The following is a 15,092-nucleotide window of genomic DNA, read 5'->3' as shown; positions in this document are numbered from 1 at the left end:
AAAAATCTTATAGAAAAAAAGAAAATGCAGAGAGATTACTATTAATAACTCCATGTTATACTGCTTGATTAAAATTTGGAAACTACAGTAGTCCTCAACTTACAACAGTTTGTTTAGTGACTGTTCAAAGTTACAATAGCACTGAAAAAAATGACATGACCATTTTTCACACTTATGACCATTGTAGCATCCCCATGATCACATGGTTTACATTTGGATTCTTGATAACTGACTCACATTTATGATGGTTGCAGTGTCTCAGAATCACATGATCCCCTTTTGCGGCTTTCTAACAAGCAAAGTTAATGGGGAAAACCAGATTCGCTTAACAACTATGTTATTAATTTAACAACTACAGTGATTCGCTTAACAAATGTGGCAAGAAAAGTCATAAAATGGGGCAAAAGTCACTTAACAAATTTCTCATTTAACAACAAATTTTGGGCTCAATTGTGGTCATAAGTTGAGGACTACTTGTACATTCTTCCACTCTTAATTTGAGGTCAGCATTGCCCCTTCTTACAACACACCAATTAAGAACCAACTAAAATCATCTCAGAAATGTACATGCCTCAATTATACAATTCTTAGCTGCAGCTGTCTGAAAAGATAACTTGAAAAATATTTCCTGTCCTTAAATAAATGATTTCATTAGGACAAGATGACTAAAGAGGTCTAACGTGGAAGACTAGTATGTTCAATGACATGCCAATACTATTAGCTGATAAAGCCGGAGAGAAGAAAACAGTAAAAAATGACCAGGAGTGAGAGAGGAGATGAGGAGAAAGATCAAAACCCATAAGAAAACTGAGGAGGAGAGACTGGAAAAGTTTTCAACAGCATATATGGGATCTAACATCAGATTGCCCAGGCTCATTCATCTTCTAAAACCACAGTATCAGTATTACCTTTGCCAGCCAAGAGGACTGGCAGAAGATTGCAGGCAAATAGAAGGCAAAGGAGGCAGGCAACCATTGCTTCTTGTCCACCCAATAATCTGAAGTGAAAGATAAAAATGCTTCCTTCATTATATAACTGCTGTCCCACACTATCTTAAACAAAGTAAAACATTTCCTCCCTTCTGGAGGCATAAAAGCAGAACATTTTTCTCTCGCTTTCTCCCCTGCAAAGCAGCTGTGCTTATTGCCATTATCTCCAGGAACTTTCAGATCACCATGCACTGATGATCACATGAAATCATGACATAGATTGTGATTCCATAACTGCCCAGTAATCACATTTACTCCAGCCAGTTATTCCCAAATTGAGGCTTCTAAAGATGGTGATATAGGTGGTCATGGGATATTTAATCCAGCAACACCAAATATCTACAAATTGCTGTAGACAAGTTCTGATTTCAAGTTCATATTATGATCCATTAATGGAGTGTTAGAAAAGCTACATGAGGATGATTCAGACTCCTGAGAGTCTCAAGATATTGTATTTCCAAAATCTAATCAATAGATCATCCATTGAAAAAGGGAGCTGTTCAGAGAACAAAATAGCAAAAGGTCACCTCAACTTCAGGTGCCAAGTCAACCACATCTCCCCATTCAGCAGACCAAAGTGACAAATGATCTTCTGGAATTCTACTTTCTTCCTGTAGGCTGCTATTGTTTCTTGGACTCACAGCTGACTCTGGGGCTTAATGCTCCAGGGAATAGTTGGAATCCTCACAACTCTGCTACTACTTAATGATAGCCAACAGCACATTAGATAGCGGTATCAAATATCTTCCCAGACCCCTTGATTTTCCATGATAGACTTTTAGAGAAAAACAGATAAGATTTAAACCTAAACAATAGATTAGACAATTAACACAATATTTCTGAAGCAAATATTGGTCAAGGACTCAACTTTGCCTTAATATAGGTCTTCCTTTTCTTTACTTTTGCCTTGTTCTTCTATAGATGAGTATGAAGTAAACAATATAATATTGACTACCTTATTTCTGTATTGCAGATAGTTAGACATGCTTGATATAACTGTATATTTAGGGAATGGTTAAATGAAAACAGTTCTCTGGTGGCCAGAGCACTAACAGTGATTTTTTTCCAAGGTAGATTGTATAGTCTACATACATGCATGTACATATATGTGGATGCACACAAACACACACTTCTAGTCTGTGAGTAACAGAAGAAATGTTTACTGGTTAAATCTTACTTTAATCAAGTTTTTTAAGTATATCAAGTTATCAATCTATCTAATAGTTAATTGGCCTCCCACAAAATATTTAGCTAAAATAATCTAACAACATAAGTAGAGATAGCACTTACAGGATTTCATTGGTTTTATTATCATCATTTGCATAGCAGGGTTTTGAAGGTACAGTCTTTAAAGACTGAATACTTGTATTTTCCATGCATCCAAGGATTAAACTCCCTGCCTCAACTCAGAAATTAAACTTTTGGGGATCCTTTTCTAAATAAATTATTTCCATGATTTGACTCCTGGTTTGATCCTTGATTGCAAATATCAGTAACAGAGCACTTTTTATTAATTTGCAAGTGATAACACTTAAAATGAAAGTGTACATTATATAACATGAAATTAGAATCAAGATCTTTTAAATCAATTAACAGGTAAAAACTGTTAAATAATTTTCCATTTTACTGAATCCTGAAAGAGAAGTGTACAAGTACTCCCCTGGAGGCAGCAGTCTATACGGAGACCCTCTCCCTGTTTTCAGATAATGGAGCTTCTGGCAAAAAGATTATCTTCAAAAGATATCTTCTGCTTTTTGAAATAATCTTATTTAAGTTACATGCAGGGTGAAGTAATCCTTCAGAATTCTTCTGACCGTAAGTGCTGAAAATTATTAATAAAGTTTCCCAACATTTTGAAGGAAAATGAAAAATATGTAACTACATGTTAGCCATGATATAGTTTGAAAATGAAAAGACAATATACCAACTACCCTCCCTCTTTGCAAAAAGGGGGGAAATCTTATTTGTGTGGAAATTATATCAACACCCAACTATTGACTCCCTCTCTTCAAAAAGGTAAGACTTGGCTATAAGAGGCTTACCCACTTTTGCCCTTGTCCTGTGTTTCGGTTCTGAATGCGGAGATGCCAACATTAAATCATATTTCTCATTGCTGTTTTGAACTGATACATGAGTAATAAATATATTTTAATCAGACTAATAAAGTTTTGTATATGACAATGGCTTAAAAATCAGTTGCCCAACTGTTAGGTATTTTGCTAACGAAGACTGAACAATTACTGAACAATTCCTCCACTGGCTAACAATTGCTCCGCAGTAAACATTTTGCATCTTCTAATGGTAATTATAGTCAGCGTCATTAGGATAATACCAGGACTTTTAGATGGAGAAGGTCCTCTTCCACAGGCCAATGATATCTTGTGGTCTGCCCACAACCTATAAATTCACTCTAAATATTTTTCTGTTACGGACTGTTGCGGACTATTTTCAGTTTCCATTGATAACTTGCAACTTTCTCTATTTGATCTCCTTTACTACAATTTTTGGTAAGGTTAGAAGGAGATTTTTTATATACAGACACACATGCATAGAGACAGACACACAGACACAGACACACATTTATATGTATGTGTGTGCGTCTGTATACATACACACAGAGAGAGACAGACACAGACACACACGTATATGTATGTGTGTATATGTATATATGTGTGTCTGGGAATATATATGTGTGTATGTATGTAGGTCTAGGTGTGTTCGGGTCTTTTCCTGTGTAAGATTAAGAGTATCTTGGCAACGTTTCGGTGAGGTCCCACTCGCCATCCTCAGGCTGGTGCTTTCGGCTTCATGCCAGTGCAAGCAGTGTGTGATCAGAACTGCCGTCTCTTTATAAATACTGGTGGTGGGGGCTGGTGTGCTGGGCTGGTTGGCTGCATTGCTGCCTCTTGATTGGTTGATGGAGTTGATTTTGGTATAATGGGCTGTGTGGTGGCCCTGTGAGTTTTGTTGTGGAGATATCCTGGATCTTGTGCTGTAATCTCCTGGGTCATTTGTTTTGTAGTGATCTTTTTTCCATTAGCCTCTCATGTTTTAACAGCTTGGGTAATGGGTTGTGTGATGGGCTTGCGAGTTCTTTTGTTGTGGTATCCTGGGCCCTGCATTGTAATCTCCTGGGTCGTTTGTGTTTTGATCTCTTTTCCATTAGCCTCCTGTGTTGTAACTGCTTGAGTAATGGGTTGTGTGATGACCTTGTGAGATTTATTGCTGTGGTATCCTTGGTCTTGTGCTGTGATATCCTGGGTCATTTGCTGTTTTGCAACTTCTTGAGTTCTTGTGGTGTAATTTCCTGAGTTTTCTGATGTGATATCCTGAGCAGGTGGCCGTGATGTAGCATTCTGGGTTTTAGTCTGGCTTCGAGTTTGGGGTCTGGGTCTGTGTTCTTGGCATGTGTCAGCTTGTTTGGTTTTGGGGTCGGGGTGGTGAAGCAGCTGTGGTCTGTTTTCTGGATGGTGGTTGTCCTTCGTTTATAGGATGGGCTTGGGCCTGGGTCTGATGAGGGGGATTGGCAGTGATGTCCCATGTTGTTTCGGGTCTGGTGTTGGGTTTTGTGGCTGGGACTCATTTGTTGGTGATGGCTAGCTTCCAGATGTCTGGTAGGCGGGAGGTGCCATCCCGTCTATTCATGTTATGGGGGTATTTCTTCCAGCACCTCTTCCAGCACCTTAAAGCCACAGGACATGAAATTAATTTCGAAGGAACCAAATTAATATCCAACACTGAACACTCCAGCAAGAGAATAATCAGGGAAGCCATCGAGATAGAGAAACACCCCCATAACATGAATAGACGGGATGACACCTCCCTCCTACCAGACATCTGGAAGCTAGCCCTCACCAACAAACGAACACAATACAGAAGCCTGATGATGGCAGATGAGATTCTGCTGAAACGTTGCTATAACTTTAAAAGCACAACTATAATGACGTGGGAAAATACCCAAACAAAGCTGAATGCCATACATATAAATACCCGTGAAAACTTAAGAAAACATGTGTGTGTGTGTGTGTGTGTGTGTGTGTGTGTGTGTGTTACAGTTAGGTGTGTGTATGTATCTATACACACACACACATATATATATACATACACACAGAGTAAAACCATAAAGGACAACAGGAAAAAATAATCCTCCCTTCAATCAATGCCAAGCAAATACACAAACCTAGCTACTTATTTCGATGTTATATGGCAAAAAGATGGTGCTATTGAAATTATATCATTTTTACCATGTAATCCCTAGTAGAGCAGCACAGCTTGTGAAAACTGTCTTTTTAGAACTAGAAGTACACCAGGTCAGGAACCTCCCAAACACATAATAGATAGCAGCAGAAATGACTCTACTGCAGGAGGCAGGGCAGACTTCAATAATTTTGAAACCCTCAGATATCAACCATTTCACAATATCTCTAAATATGCCGGAACTATCTTGCTGCCCTGATGTGCTTGGTGCTTTTAAGCTAACAAAAGAAGTCTCAAAGAAAAATTATGAAAGAAATGCAGCTACCTATTTTTTATAAGCAGCTTCCCCTTTCATAACCACTGTTCCTGCATTACAGTGTAATTCCATTAATCCTCTTTCAAGAACAGACAGAAATCTCAAACTAAATTGGAAAAGTGCAAACACGTAGACTTAGAGCCATCCAGATATAAAACTGGAAAAAATACTTCAGCAGGTACAATAATTGATGGCATTCATTATAATGCATGAGTTTCCTCAAAGTTCCCTGAACAAGAATGAATTTGTAGTTGCATTAGTTGTATTGCAAGAGTTAATTTCATATCTTTTGTGATCTAGGAACAATTATACAGGAACTGCTTATAAGCGCTATGTGCTGAGAGCTTAAAGCATTAGAGACCCCACAGACCCACTTCACAGTCTGGGTCTGGATCTCTTGCTCCCCTCTGGGAGGAGTTTCGAAGTATTTCTAGCGTCTTTGCCTGGTAAACTCGCAAGATTTGTTTCTCTTGCCATGTACATGTATGTCCGAACTAGACTGTGCTATTTCTCCATGTCATATAATATATGTGAGTATATGCATAATTTTTATTTATTTATTTTGTCATGTTTTTAAAAGCTGAATGCAATGAAATTTCATTTTAATGTATGGCGATTAGTGTACATTCCAAGTGACAATAAAATTATTCTAAGTCTAATTTCACCCATGGCTTGCAAGAAGAAAAGCATGTACAGGTAGTCAACAAGTTACAATGAAAATTGGGGCTGAAATTTTCATCACTAAGCAATGCAGTCACAAAGCATGATGTCATGTGACTATATCACTTAGCAATAGCATCCCAGCACTCCTGTTGCCATTGTTAATTGAATTGCACTCATCTTTAGCTGAGGATCTACCCCAAACCAAGCTTTGGTAGCCTTGATCCTTCCTAGCTTCAAGCAATGATTTTTCCAAGTTAAGGGACAGCCTCCCATTTAAGTCCCTCCCAAATGCCTATCACCCCCTCGCCCCAGTATCTCTGCACCCTGAAGCAGTCATAGAACTGCAGAACTCTGAGGTTGCTTGCCAAGCTGTGGCTTAGCGGTTTCTTGGCACACTGCAGCCCTGGGATTGCAAAACACCTCTGGAGCTGCAGTGCAGCATGAACCACAGATGCACCTGGAAGCTCCCCCAACTTATCTCAACAGTACAGCATGATATGAAGCCTCAGCCACCTTGGGAAATCCTGCTTCCCCAGGAACTCCCAGCTGCCTCAGGGGTTGGTCCCCCTCTACCCTCTACCACCTTACATGCCATGCAAATTGACCTTTGCTGTCTCCTTGCTCCTGCAAGGGAATATATCAGATAAAAATAATGGAAGAGCATCCATTTACCTTTTAAAAGCACGGTTGAACTTTAATATTAATTTCTAAACTACAATATAATACTTTATATCACTGTTGTGTAAGAGTCCTTATTATAATTTAAGAATAGGAATATTATAATAGAACAGAAAAACAGCAGAGGAAGAGAAGATAAATGTCAAAGCAAAAAGAAGACCTAGGGAAAAAGATAAAAATAGACATATATAGTTGGAGGTCTGACCAATATTTACTTTTAAGGAATTAAGAACATTAATTTCAAATGAATTTGGTAGTGATATTAGTTTAATGGCAAAAGTCAGGTTCACAAAACCTCAACCATTGTTTTTAAGATTACAGAGCTCAAATAATATAACACCCTTTCTCTTGGAGATTTCTTTGCTATGAACAAATGAGCACAATTTGCATTTATACTGAATTTGTAATGTAGAATTAAAGCCTAAGAAAAATTTCTGCTTTATAGCAGGTTCAGTTCAAAGGAAGTTAACTGGTTTGTTTTACTAATACCAATGAAGCAAAAAGAATAGCCTCATGCAAAAAACTATTTTTGGATTACAAACCTCAATTTACAATGAATCCTTCTAAAGGCTCAACAATAATTAACTTTATTTGGATTCTTTCTGCAACCTAATATAGCTACATGCCCAATCTATGCAATGCAGGGGCAGCATTTGGGATTGGGACAAAGCACTCAACCTCTGCATCTCCTTTTAACCCAACTATGTTGTAGCTGATTCCTTGGACAGTGGCACTCCACTGGGTTCCATCATAGTAATAACAGGTGGCTGTAGCAGTGAAAGGAACCTGTTCCCTCATTTTCTTGCCATTCATTTTCAACTCACAGCTGTAGTTGGGTGGAATTTCAATCTCAATTGATTCAGAATATGTGACTGATTCGCTATATGTATAACCCTTATTCCAGTTGAAGGATTTATCTGATGAAATGCCCCATGATCCTCCAAAGATGTTGAGTATCCCTGCTGTCATACTAAAGCTGACTGTCTGAGAGTTGAACATGCCAACATCCCAGGAATGTTCAGAAATCACAGTTCCTGATAAGGTCGTAATCTTCTTCATTGCCTTATAATCTTCATTGATGAGTTTGCTGGAAGCTAATGCCATGCCTCCCTCACTGTAGGATCCCTGCTTTAGGTCCTAATTGACATTGGAGATGCGCTGAGAGAGTCTTTATTAATGATCAGGACATCATAGTATTTATACTAGTTTTCCTTGCCATTCTGACTAATGAAGAAAGCTTAATGTTCGCTGACCACCTTGCTTAATCCAAACTTATTTTTACCAACATATACTCTTTTTTTTTGGTTAATAAAAGTTTTATTGATTTTAACAACAAATAAAAACACATAAAACATAAAACATAACATAAAAACATCATCATTCTTCATAAATTTACAGACAGTGTATCGGTTGGTTTACCACTCCTTTTTGTGCATCCATTTCGTAGTCATCATAATAATTATATTACATAATAACTCATATTATCAATCAACAATTATATATCCTAATATCATTATTAAACAATCATTTGACTATAATTTTACTAATTCATACTTAAGCGAGATAACTATAATTTAGTTAATTTATTTTATAACAAATCGTAAAATCATACCAAATCTATCTTAATAAAATATTCTAAAAATATTATCAAAACCAAAAAAATATATATATTCATTGTTTCCTAGGTTTCTAAATATTCTATTATTATATTGTTTTATCTAACCATTGATAAAAAAGATCCCAAACTTCATAAAATTGTTTATCTTCTTGTTCTCTAATTTCAAATATCAATCTACTCATTTCAGCACATTCCAGTATTTTCTTAATAATTTCTTCCTCTAATGGTATTTTCTCACTCTTCCAATTTTTAGCAAATACAATCCTAGCCGCTGTTAATACATTTACAATCAAATACTTTAAGTTTTTATTGAATGTATCAGGTAAGATTCCCAATAGAAAAATCTCCGGTTTCAAATCTATATGTTCTTTTGTCATTTCTTCCAACCATATGCGAATTCTAGTCCAGTATTTCCTGGCCTCCTCACAAGTCCACCACATATGGTAATATGAGCCAGGGGTCTGATGACATTTCCAGCACTTTTCAGATTTGTTCTTGAACATTCTTGCTATTCTTGTCGGGGGGAAATGCCACCTGTAAAACATCTTATACAAATTTTCTTTATATGCTACTGACATTGTCATTTTATAATTTTGAGACCACAATTTTTGCCATTTCTCTAAATCAATCCCATATCCAAAATTCTTCCCCCAAACAATCATTGTTTCTTTGACTTGTTCTTCCTCTAATTTAATTTCCAACAAATAACTATATAGTTTTTTAATCACTTTTTCATCAGAACCTGTCAAAATCCTATCTAGATCAATCAATTTATCATAAAATCCTTCCGTTTTAGAATCTTTAAGATACCTTGAGTGTATTTGCGCATATGAAAACAAATTCATCTTTATATCTTGTTCTTCTAGCTTTTGCATCGTTTTAAGTTCACCCTTTTCATCCAGTATTTCCCCATATCTAACTGTTTGTTCCTCCTTATAGATTATGGGATAGGAAAAAGCTTTGATAGTTGATAACCAGACTGGTATTTTCAAATAACACTGTTTCTTAATTTTCTCCCAATTCAACCATAACGATTCCCGTATATAATGCCTTCTGAAATAACCCTGCGATTTAGTTCCCTTATACCATAAAAAGGCATGCCAACCCAATAATAAGTCATGTCCTTCCAATGCCAGTAATCTAGACTTTCTTAACGTTATCCATTCTTTAACCCACATTAAATTTGCAGCTTGATAATACAACTCCCAATTAGGAAGGCCAAATCCTCCTCTAGTTCTAGCATCCTGTAAAAGTTTTAATTTTATTCTCGCTTTCTTACCTTGCCATATATACTTCAACACCATTTTATTTAATTCATCAAAATAATCTTTACCAAGCCTAATTGGTATTGTTTGAAACAAATATAAAATTCTGGGTAAGATATTCATTTTAATTGTTGAAATTCTACCTATCAAAGATAATTGTAAGTTTTCCCATTTTTTCAAGTCAGATGCTATCTGCTGTTTAAGTTTAATATAGTTATTCTCTTTCAATGTAGTACATCTTGACGTCAAAAATATCCCCAAGTATTTAACTTTACTCGTAACTTGAATTTTCAATAGGTCTTCCAACACTTCTCTTTGCCTTAATAACATATTTTTTGTCAGAATCTTTGTTTTGTCTTTATTTATTTTCAAGCCAGCCATCTCACCATACGTCTCTATCTTTTCCAGTAATTTTAAAGCTGTCTCTAGAGGGTCTTCCAGAATAAAGACCAAATCGTCCGCAAGGCTTGCAATTTAAATTCCTCCTTTTTAACTTTCATTCCTTTTATATTTGTATCCTCTCTAATATTTCTATTTAACACTTCCAAGGTCAATACAAATAACAAAGGGGATAGTGGACATCCTTGTCTTGTGCCTTTTTTAATATTGATAGAGTCTGTAAATTCTCCCTCTATCATCACTTTTGCTGTTTGCTTATAGTATATAGCTTCTATTGCTTGAATAAATTTTCTAGCAAAACCCATCTGTTCCAATAATAATAACATAAATCTCCAATTCACATTATCAAATGCCTTTTGAGCATCTAAAAATATCAAAGCCATTTGTTTTTCAGGGTGTGCCTCATAATATTCCAACGTGTCCAAAATTACTCTCATGTTGTCTTTAATTTGTCTCTTTGGTAGAAATCCATTCTGATCAGGATGAATAAAATTATTTAGGTATTTTTTAAGCCTTTCTGCCAAAATTGAAGCAAATATTTTGTAATCTGCATTCAATAAAGAAATAGGTCTATAGTTCTTAATTTGTGATGGGTCAGCCCCTTCTTTTGGGATAAGCGTAATATAAGCTTCTGACCATGTTTTAGGTATTTTCTTATTTATTATAACTTCATTCATAATTTCTAACAATGGAATACTCAACGATTCTTGTAATGTTTTATAAAATTCTGCCGGAAACCATCTGGTCCTGGTGCTTTCCGTTAATCTGCCTATTGAGTGCTTCAGTTAATTCCATCATTGTTATTGGGTTTTCTAACATTTTCCCAGTTTCATCAGGTATCTTAGGTAGGTTAGCATTTTGTAAATACTGTTTGATTTTCCCCTCATCAAAATCCTCCTGCTTATATAATTGTGCATAAAAGTCTCGAATAATTCTCTTTTTCTCCTTATTACCATGACAAACTTGACTTTGTTCATCCATTAACTGTAGTATTCTCCTTGATTCTTTCTCTTTTCTCAGTTTGTATGCTAACCATCTACCTGGCCTGTTTGCATCCTCAAAATAGTTCTGTTTGGCGCTTCTGATTTTTTGCGCCAATTCTTCTTTCTCTGTTTGATCCATTTTATGTTTAATTATGTCCATTTTAAATTTAATATCTTTTTTCTGTGGCGTTCTCTGTAATTCTTTTTCCAATTTTTTATAATCATCTTCTAAAGTTTTAATCATTTGCCTCTTCCTAATATTCTTTTTCTTTGTATATTCCATTATCAATCCTCTTGCATATGCCTTCATTGTGTCCCAAACATTCTGTATTGAAGTATCTTCTTTTCTATTTTCATTAAAGAAGAAGGCCAGTTCTTTTTCCATCCATTGTGTGAAATCTTTTTCCTTTAAGATAGTATTATTTAATGTCCATCTAGATCTTCTTTTTTGTCCTTTCCATTTAATTGTCATTGGGTTATGATCTGCCCATGTACTTGTTTCAATGTTTATTTCTTGAATATTAGATAATAATTCTGTTGACGTCCAAATCATATCTATTCTGGACCATGATGAATGCCTATTCGAATAGAAAGTATATTGTTGAGTTTACCAACATATACTCTTATACCTGAGCAAGTATTGATCGAGTTGGATGGGACATTACCCCATGAACCCAGCCACCAGCTCAATGATTCAAAGTAATGATCATTCACCAAAATCTGGAACTGAGAAGTGGATATTCTTTGTTTCCACCTGTGTAATAGCAGTAAGGACCCCGGCTGGAACTGTAATAACTAGCTGAACAGTCTGAAATCACGCAAGGATATTCATATCAGTTAGTGTGGCTGTTCCAGTAAGACACAGTTCCACTGGGGACATAGCCAGGAAACCAAGCCTATCTCATGGTTGTTTCATGGGAAACATCAAGGCTTTTACTGGAAGTCTCCCTCTTCTGCTGGTTCCACTGCTCCCTCTTTCATTGCTGCATTCCTAATATTGCCTGGGAGAAGAAAATGGAATAGAAACAAAGGAAATCAGCTAATATTTCATAAAGAAATGGGGATGCATGGTTCGTTTCCCAATATAATCCCTTTGAAAAATCCCAGACAAAGCATAAATATCCATACATTCTATGCACACTCTAAAATTATCCTAGTTGGACAGGGGACATTTAAATTCATCTGAATGAAGACAGATTAAAGATTGTGAGTCATACAAAACAATTGTTTTGGCGTTGTATCATGCTTTCAGTGCTTTGTAATCCTGATGGATAACCCACAGAAATGTAGAATACTTTATTGGCCAAGTGTGATTGGACACACAAGGAATTTGTCTTGGTGTAATTACTCTCAGTACACAAAAAGAAAAGGTACATTTGTTAAGAATCAAGAATCATAACGTACAACATTTAATGATAGTCATAGGGTACAATCAACAATCAAATCATACTAGGAAACAGTCAATATAAATCATAAGGATACAAGCAACAAAGTTACAGTCCTACAATCACAAGTGGGAGTGGATGGGTGATAAGGAGTGATGAGAAGATTAACAGTAATAGTAGTGTACACTTTGTAAATAGTTGAACAGTGTTGAGGGAATTATTTGTTTAACAGAGTGGTGGCTTTTGGGAAAAAAACTGTTCTTGTGTCTAGTTGTTCTGGTGTGCAGTGCTCTATAGCGTCATTTTTGAGGGAAGGAGTTGAAATAGTTTATGTCCAGGATGTGAGGGGTCTGTAAATATTTTCACAGCCCTCTTTTTGACTTGTGCAGTATACAGGTCCTCGATTGAAGGCAGGTGGGTAGTAATTGTTTTTTCTGCAGTCCTAATTATCCTCTAAAGTCTGTGTCTGTCCTGTTGGGTTGCAGAACCAAACCAGACAGTTATAGAGGTGCAGATGATAGACTCAATAATTCTTCTGTAGAACTGTATCAGCAGCTCCTTGGGCAGTTTGAGCTTTCTGAGTTGGCACAGAAAGAACATTCTTTGTTGTGCTTTTTTGATGATGTTTTTGATGTTAGGTGTCCATTTCAGGTCATGTGATATAGTAGAACCTAGAAATTTGAAGGTCTCTACTGTTGATACTGTTGATAAATTGTAATGAATATTTCCCCCCTGGTTTGTGCGACTGAACTGTAGCAGGAAAACAAAGAATTACAATAAGATTAATGTTTTCTGAGAACAGTAGACTCCTCAGGCCATTCATACTTGTGAATATCTACAATAGATTAGAGCCAGTCTAGTGTAGTAGTTAAAGTTCCTGATCTAGAAATTAGGAGGCTGTGAGTTCTAGTTCTGTAGTAGGTATGAAAGTCACTGGGTGATTTTGGATTCTGCCCCAGCTCAGCCCACGTCAGAGAGTTGTTATGCGGAGGGGGAGATATTCACTGGCTTATTACTTACAAAATAATAAAGGTGGGATAAAAATCTAATAAATATAATATATACATAAATACATATTTGCCAGTGTCAAATTCACTTTTTAATCCATCAATCTATATTCTTAAAATGAGGAGTAACAATACTATATGCTGTCTAGATTCATTTTGAATTGGGTGACCTTACAAATCTAAAATTAAATTAAATTAATTTAATAACTGTAACATGTATTTCTCTTCCCAAACAAAGTCAGGTGAACAGCTCCAACCCCATTTTTTTGCCACAAAAAATATTGGCTTTGCTGCCCATTTTAAAGATGGAAACATAGATAAATTATTCTACCCACATCTAGATACCACAGTTTAGGAAGTTATTTGAGAAGGATTCTTTCTAAAGGACAGTAACAATATGCTAAGTAGCCTGGAAAGAAAAAATCTGCAGGTAAAGAGAGGAAGCATTGCATATGTTTAGACTGTTGGTAAGAAATTATCTTCAAGTATCTGGAGGATTATTACATAGAAAAGTTGAAGACACAACAGGTTTTGTATTATATGGATGTATATTTAATTTTGATATGAGAAAAAAGTCCTAATAATTTTTCAATAATGGAACAAATACCCTTTGAGGTGATAGATTCTCCTTTGCTCAAGTTTTAAACCCACCACTAGCTCAGATATTAAAGGATGATCTTTCCATGGTGGCGCCCATCTTAAGTACTTAGTTTTGATTGTAGAATAAAAGCCGCCGCTTTCCCCTTTTCGAGCCGAGCCGATCTCGGAGCAAATAAAGAGCTGAAATTAAGTCACTGGCTCCGAGTCTTTCTTCCACGATGGACACGACACTGGCGACGAGGATGGGATTCCAAGCCTAATTCCCGAAAGCACGTGTCCGGAGAAAACAAGACCGACGAGATGGCCGGCATCGCCCCACCAGCGCCTTTCAAACCCGCTACTGAGGATTGGGAATCGTACACCGACCAATTCCTGATGTTCCTCGAAAGTAGCAACCTAAAGGACGCGAATGGGCAGAAGAAAAGAGCTGTCTTCCTCACACACTGCGGGCCCGCGGTGTTTAAGATGGCGAAAGCCCTCACGAAACCCGAAGACGTGAAAACAATGGACTGGGCCGATCTCGAGCCGTTACTCCGAAACCACTATGCCCCCGCCGTGCCCACCCTCATCAGGCGGCACGACTTCTACCGACGAGACCAGAGAGTGGGCGAGAGCATCAGCAACTTCGTGGCTGACCTGCGGAACCTCGGGGGCATGTGTGGTTTTATGGACATGGACGAGGCACTCCGAGACCGCGTCATCCTAGGGCTCAGAGATCCGGTCCTGCAAAGCCGACTGATGGCAAAAGGCGACATCGCCCTCGCCGACGTCCTCGCAGACGCCACCGCAGCCAAAGCAACACGGAAATCAGCGGCTCGAATGCGGAGACCCACTGCGACCATCGAAGCAGGCACGACAACCAAGACACGCACTGAAGCAAGCCTCCGGGAGACCACTACCACACACCATGGCGACCTCGACTCCGATTCCAGCACCACGGACGAGGAAGAGGACATCCATCGACTCCAGACAGGACGAGACTGGCGCGATCG

At 37.3% G+C, this 15,092-nt stretch overlaps 1 pseudogene; it reads right to left on the bottom strand.

The window, feature by feature from the left end:
• The window catches only part of LOC113424399 (uncharacterized), a 30,158-nt pseudogene extending 15,357 nt beyond the window's left edge, over positions 1-14,801 (bottom strand).
• Positions 14,802-15,092: the final 291 nt, after the last annotated feature.

Source organism: Notechis scutatus, chromosome Z, assembly GCF_049901735.1.
Source record: "Notechis scutatus isolate UNSWTSFEM ecotype Mainland chromosome Z, rNotScu1.2, whole genome shotgun sequence".
Classification (NCBI taxonomy): domain Eukaryota; kingdom Metazoa; phylum Chordata; class Lepidosauria; order Squamata; family Elapidae; genus Notechis; species Notechis scutatus.
Note: the sequence above shows the minus strand (reverse complement) of the source record. Positions and strands in the feature narration are given on the sequence as shown.